Below are 22,746 nucleotides of genomic sequence, written 5' to 3' on the forward strand. Positions count from 1 at the left end.
TGTAGAAACAGCCCGAGTAGAGTGAGCCTTGACTGGAAATGGCAGATCTTTTCCTCCTGCATGGTAGATGAAAGAGATACAACTAGATATCCATCTGGATAGGGTGACCTTAGAGACCGGGGACCCCATTCTGTTTTCCAAAAAGGAAACAAAAAGTTGGTCAGACTTCCGGATATCTTTTGTTCGGTGCAGACAGAAACGTAATTGTCTGTGTACATCCAACTGATGAAATCTAAACTCTGCCTTGTTCAAAAAGTGAGGAAAGAACACAGGCAACTCAATGGACTGATTAAGATTAGACACGGAAGCCACTTTAGGAAGGAATGAAGGGTTTGGTCTAAGAAAGACCCTGTCCTTATGGAAGATTAAGTATGGAGGTTTGATGGAGAGGGCTTGAATTTCTGAAACTCGCCTTGCTGAAGTGATTGTTGTTAAGAATGCTGTTTTCCAGGTCAAGAATTTCAATTCACAGGTAGCTGCAGGCTCGAAAGGTGGTAAAGTAAGGGCTTGTAGGACAAAATTGAGATCCCAGGGCATGATTGGTTCGGAAACCGGGGGACGGAGCAACAGAGTACCCTTCAGGAAAGCCTTGCATAGTCTATGAGTCATGAGACTAGGCTCATTAGTGACATGAAAATTAGAGATCACTGCCAATTGAACTTTGATGGTAGCTGATGCAGAACCCAGATAAGCATACACAAAAACTCCAAGATTGAAGCGATTGGAGCTGTGCAAGGATCAATGCCTCGGGTATGCGCCCAGATGGAAAACCTCTTCGATTTGCTAGAATAAATCTTTCTAGTAGATGGCTTATGAGAGGACGATAATATATGAACCACTTCTGGTGAGAATTTATGAAGTCTAACGATGGAAGTGGAGTAGCCAGGCTGTCAACCGGAGGGTCATCAGAGAGGGGTGGAACTGTCCCGACATGTGTGTCAGTGAATCTGGTTGAGGGTCCAGAATCCAAGGAGTGTCCACAATGTATTGCTGAAGAAAGGGGAACCAGACTTGGCGAGGCCAGTGTGGAGCAATCAGAATCATTCTGCTTCCCAAGGATTGCGCTTTCTGAATCACCTTTGACAGCAAAGGAAATGGAGGGAAAGCATAAAGCAGACTGGAGGGCCAATCGTGAACCAGAACGTCCCTGGGTGACTCTCCCTGTGGGGGGATCAGCGTGAAGTAGCTGCTGAATTTTGCATTGATGGGGCTGGCAAAAAGGTTGCAGCAATGCTGACCCCATCTGCTGAAGAATCGCTCTGCAACCAGGTGATTCATGGACCACTCGTAAGGCATCAGAATAGCTCTGCTTAGCCTGTCCGCAATCACGTTGGACTTCCCCGGAATATGCATTGCCACCAAAAACCATTGGGAAGTTAATGCCCATTGCCACACTCGCATGGCCTCTCTGCACAGAGGGCAAGACCTGGTTCCCCCCTTGCTTGTTTAGATACCACACTACTGACATGTTGTCCGAGTGTATTGCAATCGTCCCTAGAGGTAGAACACTCTGAAGTGCCTGCAAAGCCAGCAGCATCGCTCTCATCTCTAAGACGTTTATATGCAGATGTATCTCATGCTCTTGCCACGTGCCTTGGACTGTCCTGCCAAGATAATGCCCCCCCACCCCATCTGGGAGGAGTCAGTGGTCACCGTGGCAACCGGGATGGGTGGAACAAAGGGCCTCCCCCCGTCCAAATTGTTGGTGCAAAGCCACCAACAGAGGTCCTGCTTGCATCTGTCCGTGAGCAAAATGGGGTGAAAAAGTGGAAATCTTTGGAGGGACCATTGAACAAAGAGGAGCCATTGTAGAATTCTCATGTGCAATCTCGCTAGAAGGACCAACATGATTGTTGCTGCCATGGTCCCTGGGAGTTGGAGAACCCATCTTGCCTTTGCTTTCCTCAGGGGCATCAGAATGTGTATCTGTTGTTGTAATACTCTGATCCTCTCCTGCGGTAAAAATGCTCACATTCGAATGGTGTCTAATTCTGCTCCTATAAAGGTGACACGCTGAGAGGGCAATAAAGCAGATTTTTCCCAATTTATTGTTATACCTAACTGGTGACATAGAGTGATGTTAGCATCCCTAGTTTGAACTAGTTGATGTCTGGTGGGGGTGGTAAGGAGCCAGTCGTCCAGATATGGACACTCTTGGAATCCCTGACGTCTCAAGTGAGCCGTCACCACTGCCATACTCTTGGTGAACACCCTGGGGGCTGTGGTGAGACCAAAGGGCAGGGCTTGAAATGGAAATGACTGGCTCCCAGCTGGAATCGTAGGTGACTCCTGGATACCCTGTCCATTTTCACATGGTATTAAGCATCCTTGAGGTCGATGGAGCACATCCATACCTCCTCTCCCAACAATGGGAGAATAGATTGTAGCGTGACCATATGGAACTTGGACTTCTGTACATAGTTGTTCAGTTGGCTGAGATCTAATATGGGTCTCAGGTCCCCTGTTCTTTTCGGCACCAAAAAGAATCATGAGTAAGTCCCTAATCCGATTTGGTCTGAGGGGACATGCTGGATGGCTCCTTTTCCTAGCAGCTTTGAAACCTCGGAGGCTGCTTGATCCCTTTGACTGGGTGGAACGTCTGGGATTTTTCTGACCGAAGAGGGGTCTGATGTAAATGGAATGAGATAAACTCCGGAAATTATCCATAATACCCATTGGTCCTGGGTGATGATTTCCCAGGCTTCTGGATATAATGAAATTCGATCCCCGACTGGCTCCGGATAAGCACAGCCGGGCACACCCTCAGGAACGAGAGTAGGGAGAGCCACGAAAGGAATCGCGGTCTCTCAAATTGCAGGGGCCCCCTCTGCCTCCGGGGCGGTGTCTCCCTGAATAACCTCCCCCCCTCCTCTGCCTCTGGAGGGGGGGGGGCTCACCTTGTGTGGCAGGAAAAAACCTCTGTGATTTCTTGAACCACCCCCCCCACCCCCCCCGCTGGGACTTGGGATAAGGCCTAGAAGGAAGGGAAAAATGGACCCCTACGGCAGACAGGGTCTTTCCCTCTTGCTCGCACCTGGTGAGGGTGTCTTTCACTTTGGTCCCGAACAAAGAATAACCATCAAAGGGGGTGTCAGTGAAGGAAGACTTGAAGGCCTCCGCAAAGTGACACAGGCGCAGCCAGGCTTGCCTTCTAAGGGCGACTCCTAAGCTTACTGCCCCTCGGCTGCATACGAAATGAGCCGCATGGATGAGTTGACAATGGAATTGAGGGTAGAGACCTGGGTGTTAACCGTCTGGGCCACCACCTCAGAAACTTTACCCGCAAGAGTATCTCCTAACTCCTTGAGGAGATCTCTCTGGAGCAGAGTGAAGTGAGACAGGTAATTCAGCAACCGTAAGGTAAAGGTTGCTGACGAGAGGGTACGCTTCCCTTACCAGTCCATGGTCCTAGGCTCCTTGTTAGGAGGATGGACGAATGAAGAAGACTCTGCTACTTCCTTCTGAGTGGCTGCCGCCACCACCATGGCATCTACAGGGACTCCTTTAGACAGAAACTCTTTGCCCTGGGGGGCGTAAAGAAACTTGCTGGGATGCCTGGGCACGGGCTCCACAGAATCAGGGTTTTTTTCCACACTCTTCAACATATCAGATCAAGGAGCTCGTCGAAGGGTGGAGACACCCAGGAGGCAGAGGGCTGTGCACCAAAAGCCTTAAGGAATACTGACTCCTCCTCGGAAGGGGCTTGGACGGCCAGTCACCTCTTTGTTTCAGTATCTCCAGGATGTCGGAGAAGGAAACATCATCAGAGGATGACTTGGGGGACCCCTCCGATTCTTTGAGGTCAGTATCAGAGGAGAGGGACTCATCCTGGGAGTCTATGTGCTTCCTTTTGCACGTTTTCTTTCTAGGGGGCTCCTCAGGCACAAACTCTGAGGGGCCATCAAAAATTTGGGGACCACTCATGGGGGTATCCCTAGGCCCTGGTGCTCTGCTGTCCATGGATAGGTGATGATCAGAGGCTCTCACCAGAGTGGTGGGGGACAGAGTGACCGACCCACCTGATGTAGCTGATGATCTGGCCAGCGCGGTCCGCATAGCCTCGAAGGTAGCCCCCACTGTGTCCGAGGAGCGACCAGCCTCCGAGGCCATGACGGGGTCGGAGTTCCCCGAGCCGAGGCACCGAGAGGGAGACTCTGAACCGAAATAAGCCCCGAGATGTCCCCCTCAGGCCCGTCCGAAGAATCCTGAGTCCCGAACCCCGAGGATGGAGCCAATGGGGTCGGAGCTGATGCCGGTACTGATGGAGCCAAAGGGGCCATCGGAACCAGTCTAGGAACATCAGACGGCACGGAACACTCCGGCTCCGAAGACAGAGATGTGCTCGGAGGAGGAATGATCGAAGACGGGGTCGGGCTCCGGAGCCGAATGGGCTTTGCCAAAACCAGTGACTGGAGGAGCCTCTGGACCACCCTATCAACATCCACATCCAAAAGGGTCCTGGAAGATTTGGAAGACAGGGAGGGAGATCGAGATCTCCTCTCAGGAGAAACTGGTCTCAGATTGGGCGATCGGCTCCTAAGAGGTTCCAATAAAATTGGAGCCGACGCCGGTTCCGTCAACACAGACACTTCCTGCAGCCCCGAGGACAGTGGAGCCGAGGAGGTCGATGCAATTTTTGGGACTTTCTCCGGAGGCTCCAATGAAGCTGACTGAGCCAGAGATCTCTTTTTAGACTTGCCAGATTTTGACTTACCACTGGGAGATGAATCCATAGCCTCTTCAAAAGAGGGTTTCAAGAGTCCCTTTAAAATCAGCTTATTCTTTCTCTCTTGGAGAACTCTAGGACTGAACGCATGACAAAAACTGCAGGACTCCTGCAGGTGAATGGCTCCCAGGCAATAGACACAAATGGAATGCCCATCGGTGATGGACATCTTGTACCCACATTTAGAGCACTTTTTGAAACCAGAAGGTTTGTGCTCCTTGGAATCTTTGGACATCTTCACTACTACATCAAAAATGCAAAAACAAGTCTGAGAAGAACTCACAGGCGCTCATAAAAATGCGGGAACGAGAACTAAACTGTGACCAAACACACACACAAGAGAAGCAAGTCAAACCTCTAACCAAAAACGGTTAATGACCACAAGGAAAGGGAATAGCCCAAACCTCTAACTTAAAATGGTTTATACCGTACACACACACACACACACACACACACACACACACACACACACACACACACAAGGTAATCGGAAAAGGACTAGGCCCTCTAACTGAAACGGGACTAGCCCGAGGGAACATTCAGCGGGATACCACACAAACAAGCACATGATCACAACCTCAAACAACACCAAATAATAGCTATGAAAATAGCTTTTGTTTATGAACCAAAACTTTTCTTTAAGAAAAAAGGGTACTTAGCCACAGCCAAGCGAGACCACGTCCGAGGTACAACAGCGGAAAACGAGATCTGGGAATATAGAGCAGTGCACCATGGGATACCTGCTTAGCCCAGCCAATGAAAGACTTTGAGCTAGAAAAGTCGGCCGAGTCGGAGCCAATATTCGGCTCCGAACCCACGGGTAAGAATGTAGGCGAGATAGGACTACATAACATTGAAAGTTTTAAAACATGAGGAATAGAAGTCCAATATGACTTCCCTACTAAATGCAGTAGAAGCATATCAGTGTCATGTGGGAATGGATATCAAACCAGAAGCAGACAAAAAAAAAAAAATCAGGCAGCAACTGAATGTGCCAAAAAAAAATGAGAAGGATCAGATGAGAAGACAAGAAATGTGGAAAAGGCATAAATACAGATGCAAGTCCAGAAAACGTCTGGATCAAGTGGATCAGAGGCAGGAATGTTTAATTATGGGTGAATTTAAGCCAAAAGGTAAAAAGTTAATATTGGCGGGCCTGGATAGTAAGCTACATACACATTGGTTTACAAAGTCCATTAAACCTGTGGGAGAAACAGACATGCAAGGTCTGTAAAACAGAACTAGAAACAGTCGCACATCGTGTTGCTGGAAGTGATACACTAATGGCAGAGAGCCTGTACACTAAAAGGCATAATAATGGGGCAAGACTGTTGCAGTGGAGATTGTGCAAATATTACAATACCTGAAGTAGTTGAGTAGCGCTGGAAGCATGAGTCGCAAAGCACGGGAAAATGATGAAGATTATATCACATGGGATCTCCAATTTCCAACAGTTCAGAAAAGTATAGAAAACCAGATATAGTAATCCATTAAAAGAAGACAAATGTAGCATTGCTCACCGAAACTGCCACAACCAGTGACTACAGCGTCTGTGTACAGAGAGACATTCATAAAATATCAAGATCTGCAGGCAAAACCAGGGCAACTTGGAAGAAGGATACACAAATAGCTCCAATTGCACTAGGAGCAATGTTCTCATAAAAAAGAAGTTACAGTCGTATCTAGACATGCCACCAACACATAAAACTCCATACAAATTACCAGAGGAGTCAATTCTGGGCACACTGAGGGTGCTGCGAAGAGCACCCCCGGCTAAAATCAAAGACTGAAACAAATACTTAATCATACTTTGAGTTTGTAATGGGGTTCATTCTTGTCATGGTACCAGAAACCCAAAAGACCTGGATTTAAAAGTTCTAATTCAGGGTCACCCCCTCTCATTCCTGCTTTTGTTTTGTCTATCACAAAAAATATACATTTTTTTATACTCATTGCATTCTCTAGTGTGCATGTATAAAACAGTGGTCTCTTTTCTTTTTCTTGTATTCCTGTTATTCTCCAGAATTCTGTCATGCAACTTCCTGATGGTCTTGCCTATGTAGCATGCAGTAGTTGTAGGTTTATTAAAGATGGTCCTTATGTAACTATTGAAACATACAACAGGACACTGCAGTGTCCTGGATGCTGTAACTGTAAATAAAATGAGTTGTACATACTGCTGTGTGTGTCATGCCCTGCGTTCTGCATAGGCAAGACCATCAGGAAGTTACATGACACAATTCTGGAGCATAATAGGGCTATAAGAAAAGAGACCAGTGCTTTATACATGCACACTAGAGAATGCAATGAGTATAAAAAAAAAGAAGTTATGCATTCACCATAAAGTTCCATGCTGGTAGTCCATCTCACCCTTCATTTTTACATATGGGTTTGGAGCCAATCCTTGGCTCCGACTCGGCTGATTTACAAGCTCAAAGACTTCTGGTTGGCTCGTGGCTAAGCAGGTATCCCATATTGCACCAGTAAAACCCCCAGATCTTGTTTGCTGCTCACTAGAAGAAAAAACCCATAAAAGTCAAACCAATACTAAAGGGTCTCCAACCAAAGATAACCAAATTATTATTATTGTTATCTCCAGATCTTCCAGGATGGGGGCAGGAGGGCAGGTTGGTAAAAATGAAGGGTGAGATGGACTACCAACATGGAACGTTATTATGGTGAGTACATAACTTCTTTATGTTGTGTAGTCCGATCTCACCTTCATTCTTACATATGGGGCAGCGTCCCCAGCGCCTTATTCTTGGGTGGCTCACTGGAAAATACTCCTGAGCACCATGGAGCCAAAGGATGCTCTACCCCTGGAAGCTAAATCCAATTTGTAATGTAATAAAAGTGTGAGGGTTAGCCCACGTCGCTGCTGCACAAATATTATCAAGTGGGACCCTGGCTTGAAAGGCTGCAGAGGTAGACAGCGACCTGGTAGAATTAGCCTTGATCCTGCAGGGTAAAGGACTGCCCTCTGAACTGTAGATAAAGGCTATGCAACTGGAAATCCAGTTAGATAGTGTCACTTTAGAAACTGGTAAGCCCAATCTGGAGTCAGAAAGCATCTGTTGGGTTGTTTGTTTCTGATAACTTGTTGCAGTTAAACTCTTTTTTCTAGAGGCTCCTTTAGCTGTTTAAAACTTTCATTTAAAGGCTCACTGCTGCTTTTCAGCTGTGAGATACATTTCTGCAGTTTGTTTCCCACCCTCCCTGCCTGTTGGTATAGTGTTTTATAGTTGGTGGCTTTGCACTTGCCCGCCCCTAGTGTAAATTTGATCTGGGACCCTCCTCCCAGTCTAGTGTCATTACCGCCTTCTACCCAGTACAGGGAGAACATTTGAGAAGGCCAATCAGCTTAGTTTCTGCTACTCCTTTCTCTCTTTCTTTTCTCTCTTTCCAGTAAAAAAAAAAAAAAATTATCTGCTTTTACTGTATTTGTGTTTCTTCCTACTTTATTTTGTTTTTGCGTCATCTTAAAAGTACTCAATTGTATTTATTACTGCTTGGTGTAACTCATTCTAAGCCTTTTAGTTTAAGCACTTGGACTTCAGACCAGTTGTTTTACATTAAGAGGGTTCGTGGTCTGCACTCTTGTGGGAGGAGAGGCTGGACTCTGCCCTTCTGAGCTGGGAATTTCTGGTTAAAGGCTTATAGTGCCTGCATATCTGAACTGCTTCTTACTGAAATTGGTACACCTTGTTTGCTGTAGCATAGACTAGATCCAGGCCTGCTGAATCTAGCTTTGTTTGTATAACTTGAGTACTAATCCAGGCATTCTTTAAAGTATTCAATTGTATTTATTACTGCTTGGTAGTCATTCTAAGTCTTTTGGATTAAGCACTTGGGCTTCAGACCAGTTGTTTTACATTAGGAAGGTTTGTGGCCTGCACTGCGGTGGCAGGACAGGTAGCTTACATCCTTCTAAGTTGGGAACTGCTGATTGAGGGCTCAGTGTCTGTTATTCTAAAAGTGTATTAGTTCTGGTTTAAGCACTTAGGCTTCAGGCCAGTTATTTTACATTAAGAGGGTTCGTGGTCTGCACTCTTGTGGGAGGAGAGGCTGGACTCTGTCCTTCTGAGCTGGGAATTTCTGGTTAAACGCTTATAGTGCCTGCATATTTGAACTGCTTCTTACTGTAATTGGTACACCTTGTTTGCTGTAGCATAGACTAGAACCAGGCCTGCTGAATCTAGCTTGTTTGTATGCTTGTTGTTTGTTTGCTTGTTATTTCCATGAAAAGCTAACTCCAACTAAAACGTGGCTTTTCAGCACTTCTGTGGATCCCCAGTGATATCTGCATTGCTTACTGTACTTATTTCCTTGTTTCACTTGAAAGAAAGTTACTGTTTGTCGTTTTTGCATTTAAGTTACCTGTAACACATTGCATTTAAGTTACCTGGTCCTTGCTCACTAAAGCAATTATATAAGTCAGCACTACAAAAATTAAAAGCACTACACCCTCACAAACTCCCCTTGAGTACCTTGTTCCCCATTGGCCCTTTTTTTCAATTATAAAGGAATTCCCAATACTATTCTAGCATGTCCAAAGGTCAGTTGTCAATCTCATCTCCGGTCCGACTGGTGAATCTGGGAATCTTGAGGCAATGTTACAACTGCCTCATGTACACAGACAACCCTCTCCTCCTCCCAACAAATTCCAACACATGTGAGAGATGCAACCATATAGCCAAACTGGAGGCTAAGCTCTCTCAACTCAGTACTGGCGTAACCAATCAGGAGGAGAAGGAAACCACACTCACTACAATTCCAGTCTCACATAGACCTACCACGACAGCAAACCAAACACATAAACACACAAAAACATACTCGGAGGCTCTAAACAAAAATCTGCCTAAGCAGCAGAGACCTCCACAGCAGACACCCAAGCAACCTCTACCCCAAAACAAAACACATGCAACACATAGCTCACAAAGCCAGCGTGCCGAACAGTCACAGCCCTTAAGGATAAACAACACACCTGATACACTTGTAATAGGTGACTCTATCGTCAGGCACACTGACGTCCCGCTCACCAGGCTGAACAAGGAGAAGGTCACGGTGAGCTGCCTGTTGGGCGCTAGGATCCGCCACATAACACAAGCACTCAGGTCACTCCAAGGCAAGTACAAATATGACTCAGTCATTGTCCATGCTGGTGTGAATGACCTGAGACGTACCTCCCTGGACTACATGAAAAGAGACATAGCGGAGCTCTCTGAGCATGTAGCCCAGGCCGGTATGACCCTGACCTTGAGTAGCATCTTACCCTCACCAAGAATGATGCCACAATATGAAGACAAGATGATCAATTTCAACAACTGGCTTAAGTATTGGTGTCATTCAAACGGGATCCAATGCCTGTCAGCCTGGGATGACATGCTCGACAAGCCACGATGATTCGCTAGGGACGGCTTGCACCTGTCACCCCTGGGCTTTCGGATATTGGCAAAGGCTCTTGCTACCCCCATAGTGCCTTTTTTAGGCAAGGCTCAAAAGACAAACCCACCTCCATAGGTATCACAAGGGATAAGAAACTAAGAGTAATGCTACTCAACGCCAGAAGTCTAAACCTCAAGATGCATGCACTCGAAACTCTCCTTAGCATGGAGAACAGCGATATCTGTGCAGTAACAGAAACCTGGTTCAAGGCTCCCGACAGCACCCCAGCACCACCAGGTTATACCTCATACCATGCTTTTCGGCCCCAAAACCTGGACCGAACCACAAAAGGAGGGGGAGTATCAATATTCGTCAAAGATACCCACACCTCCAGTGGGTAAAACTGCCTTCCAGTTTATAGCCTGCTACAGACCACCCTCCCAAACCCAGGAACCCCACTCAGCCTTCCTGAGAACACTGGAAAATATGAAGGTCTCTCCAAACACCATTATATTGGGCAACTTCAACTACCCAAACATAGACTGGGAGCATTACTCTAGCTCCAACACCCTAGCCCAAAGGTTCCTAGAATTTATAAACTCAAATGCTATGAAACAACTTGTTACCACTCCCACAAGAGGGGAAAACATACTGGACCTGATCATCACCAACATGGGGACCCTATGCTCCAGACCAGAAGTGTATCGCTCACTGGTAAGATCAGACCATAAACTAATCTCACTGGATATTCACATCCCGACCCCACCCCCTGCCCAGAAAACCACAGTGAAAAACTTCTCTAAAGCAAATTTCACACTCCTCAAAACCGAGGTGGAATCCTTCAAAGCCCCCGGGCCTGTGGAAAATACGTCCCAGACCGCAGAATCCTTTATAAACGCATTCTATGAACACCTTCAGGAATGCATGGATCATGCAATCCCAAATAAAACCAAGACCCAATCCTCCAAAGGCAGACGTCCTGTCTCGTGGACCCCAGCCATAAACAAACTATACAATAGAAGGAGGAAGCTACTACATGATAGAGCAAAATCCCAAAAAGGGAAGGCATCTCTGATCAGTATTAGCAAAAAACTACGGGCACTCATAAAATCGTCTAAGGCCAGCTTTGAGAGAAAAATTGCACAGGACACTAAGGATAATCACAAGGCTTTCTTTAGTTATGTTAGGAACCTGGGTGGTAATTCCCAGATATGCTCAGAATTAGTCCAAAATGACAAAAAAATACACCAAACCCACAGACATTGCCAACATGCTAGCTGACAGGTTCAGCGCAAACTTCTCCCCCCCTTCCCCACCAAAAGGGCAAATATATATACCAGCAGAGTGCTGCCCCCCTGACATCTCAGATGCTCAGGTAAGAGCCGCCCTCTCCAAAGCAAAAAACACAGCTTCAATGGGACCAGACGGTGTCCCGGGCTGCGTCCTACATGAACTCAAGAAGAGCTAAACCCAAACATAAAACTACTGTTCAATCTCAGCCTTACTAGAGGATATGTACCCAAAGAGTGGCGTACAGCAACAGTGGTCCCTCTCCACAAAGGTGGTGCCTCAACGGATCCTGGAAACTATCACCCCATAAACCTGACTAACTTGGTCTGCAAAGCTATGGAAAGGATCACCATGGACCTCATAAATAAAGATATTGGGGACCTACAGACACTGGATCCTACCCAGTTCGGCTTTGTTAAGGGCAGATACTGCCTCTTAAACCTGGTCGATTTCTTTGAAACAGTCACCAAGGCCATTGACGAGGGGAAGGTGGTCCACACAGCCTACCTGGACCTCGCAAAAGCCTTCGATACAATACCCCACTCGGGCATTATAGATAAGCTCACCAGCTTAAATATAAACCCCTATGTCACTAGATGGGTTGCAAACTGGCTCAAGGACAGAACCCACATGGTTAGAATTGCTGGAGACATGTCAGACTCCAAACCAGTTACAAGTGACGTCCCACAAGGCTCAGTCCTGGGACCTGTCTTGTTCGGTATATATTTCTCGGAGGTACAGGCCAACACGGAAGGACTGTGGCTGACCAAGTTCGCAGATGACTGCAAACTGGGCGCCATAATCGACTCTCCAGCCAACACAAGCATCCTCCAAAAGGGCCTCATAGAAACAGACAACTGGTGCCAGAGCCATGGCCTCAAGCTAAACTCCAAAAAGTGTATAGTCATCCCTTTTGGCAAAAACAAAGTGCCCACAAATTACCACATAGGTGGTAATCCATTAAGTACAGAAGAAGTAATTACGGACCTGGGGATCCAAGTTGATAGCAATCTCTCATTTGACAACCACGTGGCCAAATTGGTTAGAAAAACATTTTATATAGCCCACCTAATCATGAAGGGATTCACATCTAGATCAGGGGAGGTCATCGTGCCTCTTTACTCATCCCTCATCAGGCCCATAATTGAGTACAATGCCCCTTTTGGGATGTACCTTACCAGACACCTGCAGCAACTGGAAAGACCCCAAAAGTACCTCACCAAGAGGATCAAAGGGCTCAAACAGATGCCATATGCTGCCCGGTTAAAGAAACTCCAGCTCTACTCAGTGGCATATCGCCTGCTCAGAGGCAATCTGTGCCTGACGTATAAAGCCATGTCCAACCCGGAATTAATGGACATGCTGCACCTCAGAAAATCCAAATCCCATCGAGCCACGCGCTCGAGAGACTTGAACCTCAGCACTGAAATAAATAGGACATGCTGGAGGGACAGATTGATAACCCAGAGGCTCCCTTCACTCTGGAATAAAATCCCAGTCCAGGTTAGGCAGAGTCCCTCATTGACTCTCTTCAAGAGGAATCTTGATGAGTGGATGGGAGATCATAGGTTTACCCCGGGTATCACTTCTGTGTCACTGTTAGGCAGAGGCACAGTATACTAACCTCGAAAAAGGGCATAACAAAATTAATTTAAAATGGGTGGTGAAAGCTAAACACACTCTGGCTAGGCTTATAAATGCCCTAGGGCAGATAGCCTAGTATGAACCTATGAACCTATGAAATGAGTAGTTGATCTGATTTCCTAAATTCCTTGGTCCGCTGTAAATAAAAATGTAGTTGTCTATGAACGTCCAGCTGATGAAAATGGTATTCAGCTGCACTACAGTGATTAGGGAAGAAAACTGAGAGTTCTATGGATTGATTTAAGGTAGCAGGGGAACAAACTTTGGGGACAAAGGAGGGATTAGTACGCAGTGACACCCTGTCCTTGTGAAAGATCAAATAAGATGGCTTAACAGACAAGGCTTGTAGCTCCGATACCTGTCTAGCTGACGTAATAGCTACCAAAAACAACCAAAAACAAAGTCTTCCAAGACAAAAATTTCAATGAAGATGAGTGTGAAGGTTCAAACAGAGGAGAAGTCAGTTTGGACAACACAAAATTTAAATCCCAAGAAGCCACAGGTTCTTGCAGTGGTGGTCTCAGAGTGATTCCTTTCAAAAAGGTCTTGCATAGCTTATGAGACATTAAATTGTTATCTGGAAACCCTAAGTGAAAATGAGAAATCGCCGCCAATTTGGACTCTGATAGTGGCAGCGGCAGCTCCTTGTTGAAAAAGCTCACAGAGAAATTCCAAAATCACAGGGATAGAAGCAGTGTATGGATCTACATTCATTTTCTATGCCCAAATAGAAAATCTTTTCCATTTACTGCCATACAGCCTCCTAGTTGAAGGTTTATGGAGGACATAAGAATATGTCGGCTATCACGTTGGTCGTCCCTGGAATGTGCGTTGCAACCAGAAAGCACTGGGAAGAAATCACCCATTCCTAAACTCACATGGCCTCTTGACAGAGTGGGTAAAGATCTGGTTCCGCCCTGTTTGTTGATATACAAAACTGCCGACATGCTGTCTGACTGTATCCCAATAGTCCCGAGAGGAAGAAGGTCTTGAAGTGCTTGCAATGCTAAGAGCACTGCCCTCATCTCCAGAACATTGATATGCAGGTGAGCCTCGTGTTCTTGTCATGTGCCTTGGACAGTCCTGCCAAGATAATGCCCCCCCCCCCAATCTGGGAGGCATCCATGGTCACAGTGGTAACGGGTTGGGCATGAACAAAGGGGGCGCCCGTGATCAACTGGTTGGGAGCTATCCACCAAAAAAGGTCCTTCTCACATGATTCCATCAGCAGGATAGGATGACTCAGCGGGAGATATTGGAAGGACCATTGGGAAGACAGAAGCCACTGGAGAATTCTCACGTGCAACCTGGCTAATGGTACTAATAGAATGGTGGCAGCCATAGTCCCAAGGAGCTGAAGAACCCACTTTGCTTTGACCTTCTGCAACGGAAGACGACGTTGAATTTGAAAGATTAAGTTTTGTGTCCTGTCAGCGGGGAGACAAGCTGTCATGTTCACTGTGTTTACCTCTGCGCCTATAAAAGATCACACATTGAGAGGGCAATAATGCAGATTTTTCCCCTAACTGAACACAAAGTTGAATAGTGGCGTCTCTGTTTTGGAGGAGTAGATGCCTGGTGGGGGCGGTCAGGAGCCAGTCATCCAAATATGGAAACACCTGGAATCCTTGACGTCTCAGGTGAGCTGTCACTACTGCCATGCATTTGGTGAACACCCTGGGGGCTGTGGTGAGACCAAAGGGCAGAGCAGGAAACTGATTATGACTGGCTGCCAGCCGGAAGCATAGATGGCTCCTGGACACCTTGTCCATTTTTATATGGCCGTAGGCGTCTTGGAGATCTAGACAGCACATCCAATAGTCTTTCCCTAACAACAGGAGTATCGACTGCAGAGTTACCATCTGAAACTTGTCCTTCACGGATTTGTTTAACCTGCTGAGGTCCAATTTTGGCCTCTAATCTCCGGTTTGTTTTGGTACTAAAAAGAACCTGGAGGAAGTTCCGGATCCTATCTGGTCTGCTGGGACGGACTGGATGACTCTTTTTAAAAGCAACTTGTTGATCTCCACAGTTGGCTGATCCCTGTGATTGGGTGGTACATCTGGGATCTTCTTGGGAACAAATGGTGGAAGGGAAAAAATAGCCTCTGGTAACAACTCTTTGTACCCACTTGTCTTGAGTGATATTTAGCCAGGCTTCTGGATACAAAGAAATGCGACCCTCGACCGGCCCCAGAGAAATGCAGTCGGGCCTCACATCAGGAGCGCTGATAAGGCCATCCCCGAAAGGAATCACGGCCTTGCTGGTATTGCGGACTGCCCCTGCCTCTAGGGCGACGTCTCCCATTTCCTCCTCCTCCTCTGAAGGAGGATTCATCCTGTGTGTCCGGAAAGACCCTCTGGGACTTTTTGAACCACATTTTACTGCCCCTTTGACCTTTGGGATATGGTCGAGAGGGAACAGCAAAACGTACTCCCACGGCAGAAAGCGTCTTTCCTTCTTGCTCACACCGAGTGAGTGTGTCCTTCACCTTGGAACCAAACAATGAGGAACTATGAAATGGGGTGTTGGTGAAAGTCGACTTGAACGGTTCCGCAAAATTACACAAGCGCATCCAGGAGTGATGCCTCAGGGCAACTCCTGAACCCGCTGCTCTAGTCGCTCCATCAGCTGCATAGGAGATAAGCCGCATGGAAGAGTTAACTATAGAATTTAAGGTGGACAGCTGAGCAAAGATCTTGTCAGGGAATCCCTCAGTACACGCACCTTGTATAGAACCTCCTAACTCCTTGAGGAGATCCCTCTGTAATCTAGTGAAGTGAGTGAGATAGTTCAACGATCGAAAGGTAAATGCCGCTGAACTAAAGATACACTTCCCAAATCTGTCCATCTGTCGAGAATCCTTACTTGGCGGATGAACAGAGGAAGAAGTCTCCACCAGCTCCTTCTTTGTGGCCACTGCCACCACTATGGCATCTATGGGAATGCCCTTAGACAAAAACTCTTTACCAGGAGGGGCAGACAGAAACTTATTGGGTCTCCTGGGGACTGGCTCCACGGCATCAGGATTATCCCACACCTTTCGACTAACTAGATACATTAGTTTGTCAAAAGGTGGACACCCCCAAGAGGCAGAAGGTTGAGACCCGAAAGCCTTCAGGTACACAGACTCTTCATCAGAAGGGTTGACAGTGGGCCAGTCGCACCTCTGCTTAAGAATCTCCAAGGTGCCCATAAAGGAGACATCATCAGAGGACAACTTGGGGGACCCTTCTGACTCTTTGAGGTCAGTGTCCGATGTCAAGTACTCATCCTGGGAGTCAACATGCTTCCTCTTACATAGCCTCTTCTGAGGAGGCTCCTCGATAGGGCATTCTGGGGAGGTCTCGGAAGAGTGGGGGCCACCAGCCGATGGCTCCTGAGACTGAGGGTCTCTGCTGTCTCCGGAGAGAGTAAGGGCTGAGACCGAAGTGGGTGCTCTCGGGGGAAGAGTGCTGGTACCACTGGTAGGGGCTGGAGAATGAGACAGCACATTTCTCATCATCTCAAACGCCGACCTCTCCAGCTCCGAAGACCTCCTCCGCTCTGAAGAGACAAAGGTTGACATCGGAGCCAGAGCCATCGGCTCTGAGATAGATGCAGGGTCCGAGCTCACCCTGGCCGATGCATCGAGAGGAAGGCTCGGAACCGAAGATAGATTCCAACCCTCCCTGTCTGTGCCGACAGGAGAGCTTCAGCCCCTGGACACGACGGACGGCACCAAGCGTGTTGGAGCCAAACCTGGCTCCAAAGCAGTGACAAAGGGAGCTGGAGCCAGTAGTACCCTCTGGTGGCACCAAGCACTCTGGCTCCAAAGGGCCAACATGGCTCAGAGGAGGAATAGCAGACAAGGGCAAAGCTGGATAGAGTGGCTCCAGAGCCGACTGGGTCGGAGCCAATAATAATTTTGGTAAGGCAGACGACTTCAGGAGTCTCAGCACTACCCTCTCCACATCTTCTTCCGAAAGGCTCCTGGAAGATCTGCAAGACATAATAGGGGATCTTGATCTAGGGGGCACTGGAGACTTTAGTAACACGGAAACCGGTAGGGAATCTACAGTCCGGATCCGAGAAGCAGATTCAGTTGCTGATTCAATCCGTTCCGAGATCGGCTCCGAAACACTTGGAACCGACTGACACCACGATAGTGCTCTCCTTCAGCTCCGAAGGCAGTGGAGACGAGGAGGAAGATTTTGACTGTTTAGAAGGCGGCTCCGAGACACCAGCTGGTGCCGGAGAAGGCCTTTTTGAAGACTTAGATTTGCTAGACTTGGTGGAAGCCAAAGAACTGGACAGAACTTCCTCAAAAGATGGTTTTAGTAGACCCTTGAGTATAAGCTTGTTCTTTCTCTCCTGTAACACCCTAGGAGAGAAAGCATGGCAGAACAAGCACGATTCCTGCAGGTGGATGGCCCCTAAACAGTAGACACAGCTACTGTGGCCATCCGTTAAAGACATCATTTGGGAGCACTGTATGCACTTCTTAAAACCTGAAGGTTTGTGCTCCTTACTCCCTTTAGACATTACACACACACACACACACACACACACACACGAAAGGAAGAAGAAGAAGAAGAATGAGGGAAGAGGACTAGGTCTTCTAACTAAAACGGGCCTAGCTCAGTGGAACAGAAACTAGGTCTTCTAATTTAAACAGACCAGAAAATGCACACACACAGAAAACTGTAAATAACTCTATGTGGTAACAATTTTTAGGTCCTGTAACTAAAACGGGCCTAGCCGTACAGAAAGAAATACCATGAGGACTAGGTCCTCTAACTTAAACGGGCCTAGCACAGTGGGACAGAAACTGGGTCTTCTAATTTAAACAGACCAGAAAACGCACACACAGAGAAAACTGTATATAACTCTATGTGGAACGATTAGAAGAAAAAACTAACGTACTAAGGGAGGAGCTCCAACCCTTAGCAAATAACCAGCGGATCCCCGTCAAAAATACAATCTCAGATTAAGGAAACTAAGCTGCCAATAATGGTCTAGAAAGACAACAGAATAACAGGAGTCCCTGTTAACTATCAGTGGAAAACCGCCACAAACTACCTGATAAGGAAAAAAGCGCAATGGCGACTACAAAAACTCTAAACTGGCACACAGGATACCAAACTAACAACAAGTTTAAGCTAAGAATGCACCAAAAAGGGCAAACAACACTACTGCCTAAGATAATATCACCTTACAACACCGTAATAACTGTAATACAAAATTTAAATAGAAGAATTTTAACACTTTGCCGCATCGAGTTCGGTTGTGCTTCTCCTGGCTCTGGCTAACAAGATCTGGGGTTTGTACTGGTGCACTATGGGATACCTGCTTAGCCACGAGCCAACCAGTAGTCTTCAAGCTTGTAAATTGGCCGAGTCATAGCCGAGGATCAGCTCCGAACCCATATGTAAAAATGGAGGTGAGATTGGACTACACAACATTGTATATTTTATCAGGCAAAAACGCTTGCTTTTTGTTTACCATGGGCAGTGGTTCTTATTTTTCCATTATTTGAGAGAAAAAAAGATTACGGCACATTTATGATGTGTTTTTTTTCTGCCACGCTGACCCTATTAATAACTGGTTAATTTTAAGTATTAGGTCAAGGTTACAACATTACACCTCGCAATTTTTTCATATTATTCTCAAGACAGTGGTAGCCAGGCCCTCAAGCGACAGCTGTAAGCTGGTGGATGGCTTGAGTTACTTGTATAAACATTGATGATCATTATCCTAGAGGACTGAAATGCAATACTGTAATCCTCATATATTGAATCCTAATGATCAAGAACTTGTAAGCACAGTACTTTATAACAACTATATCTCATACATGTTATAGCTGTTTTGCTTTGCATCATGGAACGTGCTGGAACATGCACTGGAAACAACTTGAGCCAGCTTATAAAACAAAAGAATGGGCATATGGGACTTATCGGATGCATACGAAAATGCATTAGTGGGCTAAGTAGTGGACAGTAGGTACACTTGCACAAAAAGACAGTGCAGTAATTAAGCAATTAAGCACCACACGAGTAACACACCACAAGCCACAAACATCTTCAACACTGGGCCAAATAAAGGCTGTCCCTCTTTCTACAATTCAAATCACCACTAACAGACACTCCGAGTTGGAAGTAGATGGTTCAGGTCCTCAATAAAACGAAGTTGGCCAAACAGTAAAAAGTAGTACTTTAATGTATAAAAAACAACACATTGACACAAAAATGGATTAAGCGCTTTCATCTCCCATCTGGAGACTTCATCAGAATCAAAGGCTTAATTGTGTTCTTCATTTAAATACTATTAATTAATCTGTCATTGGTCAAACACTAATCAGTGAAATAATTTAACTATGAACTGCCTATATAATTCAAACATCTATACAATATATGATACATGATATTTTCTAAACTCAAAATACTATTAATTAAATAATTAATAGCATTTAAATGAAGAACACAATTAAGCCTATGATTCTGATGAAGTCTCCAGAAGGGAGATGAAAGTGCTTAATCTGTTTTTGTGTTAATGTGTTGTTTTTTTATACATTAAAGTATTACTTTTTACTGTTTGGCCAACTTCGTTTTAATGAGGACCTGAGCCGTCTACTTCCAACTTGGAGTGTCTGTTAGTGGTGATTTGAATTGTAGAAGGAGGGGCAGCATTTACTGGGGCCAAAATTAAGCAATGATATCAAACCACCACTAATTGTGTTTCAAGGGGTGTTCAGGGAGGGGAACAAGATCATAATAATGTGGTTCTTTGCACAAGTAAACATGTTTAAAGGCCAGGGCTGGGTGCTACTGATTTAAGTTGGTGTATTATTGAAGAGATTACAATATATTGTAGCAACTGGATGTTCTAAAATGAATTTAGAGGTTATACAGTTTCTCCGTTAACAAGCATAAAGATTAGCTCTTTTAGTGCTTTGATGTGTGCAGTCTTAAGTGTTTGCGTGTTTGTGTATATTTGTATGGAAAGTAAATGCCCATTTTCATTTGCTCCACCTGAGTGGTTTTTTTTTGTAACTGAAGGAACCTGAGTAGGGAGGTGAACAGATGCTTCATCAGGACATTAAAAGGTAGGCTAGTACGATACCTTGTGTACCTGGGTAAAGCGGGCAGAATGAGAGCAGTGCAAGACAATCTGTAGCACAGTGCACATCTCACAGGAGATCCTATATCGTTCTCTCTTCTGCTTGGTTAACTTTCAAATCTGGCATGATAGGTGCACGACTAACTCCTTATATGTTTGCATAATGACTACTACATTGGTCTACACCTCTTACAGCACACAATTTGTGGCAACTACAATCCATGCCAGTTTACTCATCTTTCTCCGATTTTAACTTCTTAAAATACTTAGTTTTTTGAATATCTTGATGGGAATGAAAGTACAGTTGTGTACACTTACCATAAATGTAGATGTTCAAGTGTATTCACTGTTGCAGTAATCACACTTGAGTTATCTGCATGCAGGTAGCCCTCAGTCGGCCCAAATACCACAGAATTAGCATTTCTGCATCGGTTGCTGTCACTCTAGGATTGATGTCAGGTCATCAGGGGTATAAAAACAGGCAGCCAATGCCATTACATCAGTTTTTCTTGCGCCAAATGTCAGGAGCCCCTGAAATAGGGAGCTAAGTTATGGTGGGGAAAAGCATCACCAGTAAAAAGTAAATACCAATACCAATACCAATACTCCAGAAAGGGGTGAGTAATAGACATAGAGGAGAAAAAGAGATAGAAACAAGGGGGCTGGTGGAGGGAAACCAGGACTGCAACTATGAATACAATCGAACATCTACATTTATGGTAAGTACACAACTGTACTATGTTCTTCATGTTTCACTGTTGCAGTTATCACACTTGGGTAGATTCCCAAAGCTGAAGAAGGGTGGATGCAGTCAACAAGAATTGGGGCTTGCTAGTATGCCTTGCAGGACTGCTGTTGCAAAACCCGTCCTGGATTTGGAAAAGATAGGCAAGTGGTAATGCTTGGTGAAGGTGTGTACAGAACTCCAGGTAGCAGCTTCCAAGATGTTCCTGGTAGGGAATCCCCTGAGGAATGCTGTAGAGGTAGAAGTTGCCCTACTGGAATGTGATCTGACCCTCTGAGGGGTTGGTTTCCCATGGTGCTTGTAGCAGAAATGGTTGCAGTGCACCATCCATTTGGAAATTGTTTGTTTAAAAATGGCCTTGCCCTCTGCCCCTGGTGCAAAGCTGACTAGTAACTGGTCAGATTTCCTGAAGTGCTTAGTCCTATCAAGGTAGAATCTGAACTGTCTATGCATGTCCAGAGAGTGCAGGATCCTTTCCCCTTTATTTTGAGGATTAGGGAAGAAGGTGGGCAAATGGATAGATTGGTTGAGAGCTACATTGGATACCACTTTAGGCATAAAGGAAGGGTTAGTCCTGAGGGAAAGCCTGTCAGCATGGAAAATGATGAAGGGTTCCACAGCCACGAGTGCTTGTAGCTCAGACACTCTTCTAGCTGAAGTGATGGCCAGAAGCAAGGCTGTTTTCCAAGAGAAGAATTTTAACTCTGCTGATCCTGGAGGCACAAAAGGGGGGGGGGCTGTGAGCTTTTCCAGTACAAAGCTAAGGTCCCAGGCAGGGTTGGGTGCTGTCCTTGGTGGCCTTAAGTTGTTTGCCTCTCTCAGGAACTGTTTGATAAGAGGGACAGAGAAGAGAGGTGGGCTCAGTGTTGTAATAAGCTGAAATGGCCGAGGCATGGATCTTAATGGAGGAGAAGGACAGGCCTCTGTGGATTAGATCTGCTAAGTAATCCAAGATTAGAGGCAGGGAGGGGAGATTTGTGTCTTCTCCTTTAGATTGACTCCAGGAGCAGTACCTTTTCCACTTATCAGCATAGGATTTCCTTGTACTGGGTCTTCTGGCTTCAAGAATGACATCCAGCACCCGCTCGCTTAGGCTGGTTACTGGGAAAGAATTCAAGGAATAAGTCAGGCTGCAAGACTTAGGGTTTGCAGTTGTGGATGCAAGATCTGTCCCCCCCTGCTGAGAGAGCAGGGTTGGGTTCTGGTGTAGCTGCCAGGGTGGCACCGGTGACAGGCTGCGCAGGAGTGGGTACCAGTGCTAGCGTGGCCAGTCTTGGGCAATCAGAATTGTCCTTGGTCTGTCCTGTTTTATCTTGAGCAATACTTTTGAGAGAAGGGGCAGTGGGGGAAAGGCTTAGATTAAAGGATTTAACCACTGGAAGGATATGGCATCCATTTTCCAGGCCCTGCTGTAAGGAGTCCTGGTTCAGAATTTGCTGAACTGGTGATTGCAGGGGGAGGCAAATAGATCTACCTCTGGGATCCCCCATTTCTGAACCAGAAGGTTGAAGGTGCTGGGCTTTAATTGCCACTCATATGGGTCTAAGAGATTTCTGCTTTAGTCGTCTGCCAGTGAATTTTGTTTGCCTGGCAGGAACTGAGCTTGCAGATGGACCTGCATGTCCAAGGCCGTGTTCAACAGGGCCATGGCTAGTCTGCAGAGTGGGTAAGAGTGGGTTCCCCCCTGCTTGTTGATGTACTACATAACTGTGGTGTTGTATGTTTTTATTAGCAGGTGTCCTGGTGAGAGTAGGGATCTGAAAGCTGTCAGAGCGCGCTGCACAGCTAGCATCTCTCTTTGGCTGATGTGCAGATGAATTTGATTTAGGGCCCAGTAGCCCTGAATGCACTTGCCATC

General features: G+C 46.1%; 1 protein-coding gene across 1 annotated transcript in view; it reads right to left on the reverse strand.

Moving 5' to 3' along the window:
• The window catches only part of MGAT4A (alpha-1,3-mannosyl-glycoprotein 4-beta-N-acetylglucosaminyltransferase A), a 2,332,896-nt gene that overhangs the window by 23,988 nt on the left and 2,286,162 nt on the right, over positions 1-22,746 (reverse strand). The gene's annotated exons all lie outside the window — the stretch shown is intronic.

The sequence above is a fragment of the Protopterus annectens genome, chromosome 5.part0 (genome assembly GCF_019279795.1).
Source record: "Protopterus annectens isolate FY-2018-M chromosome 5.part0, PAN1.0, whole genome shotgun sequence".
Classification (NCBI taxonomy): Eukaryota; Metazoa; Chordata; order Ceratodontiformes; family Protopteridae; genus Protopterus; species Protopterus annectens.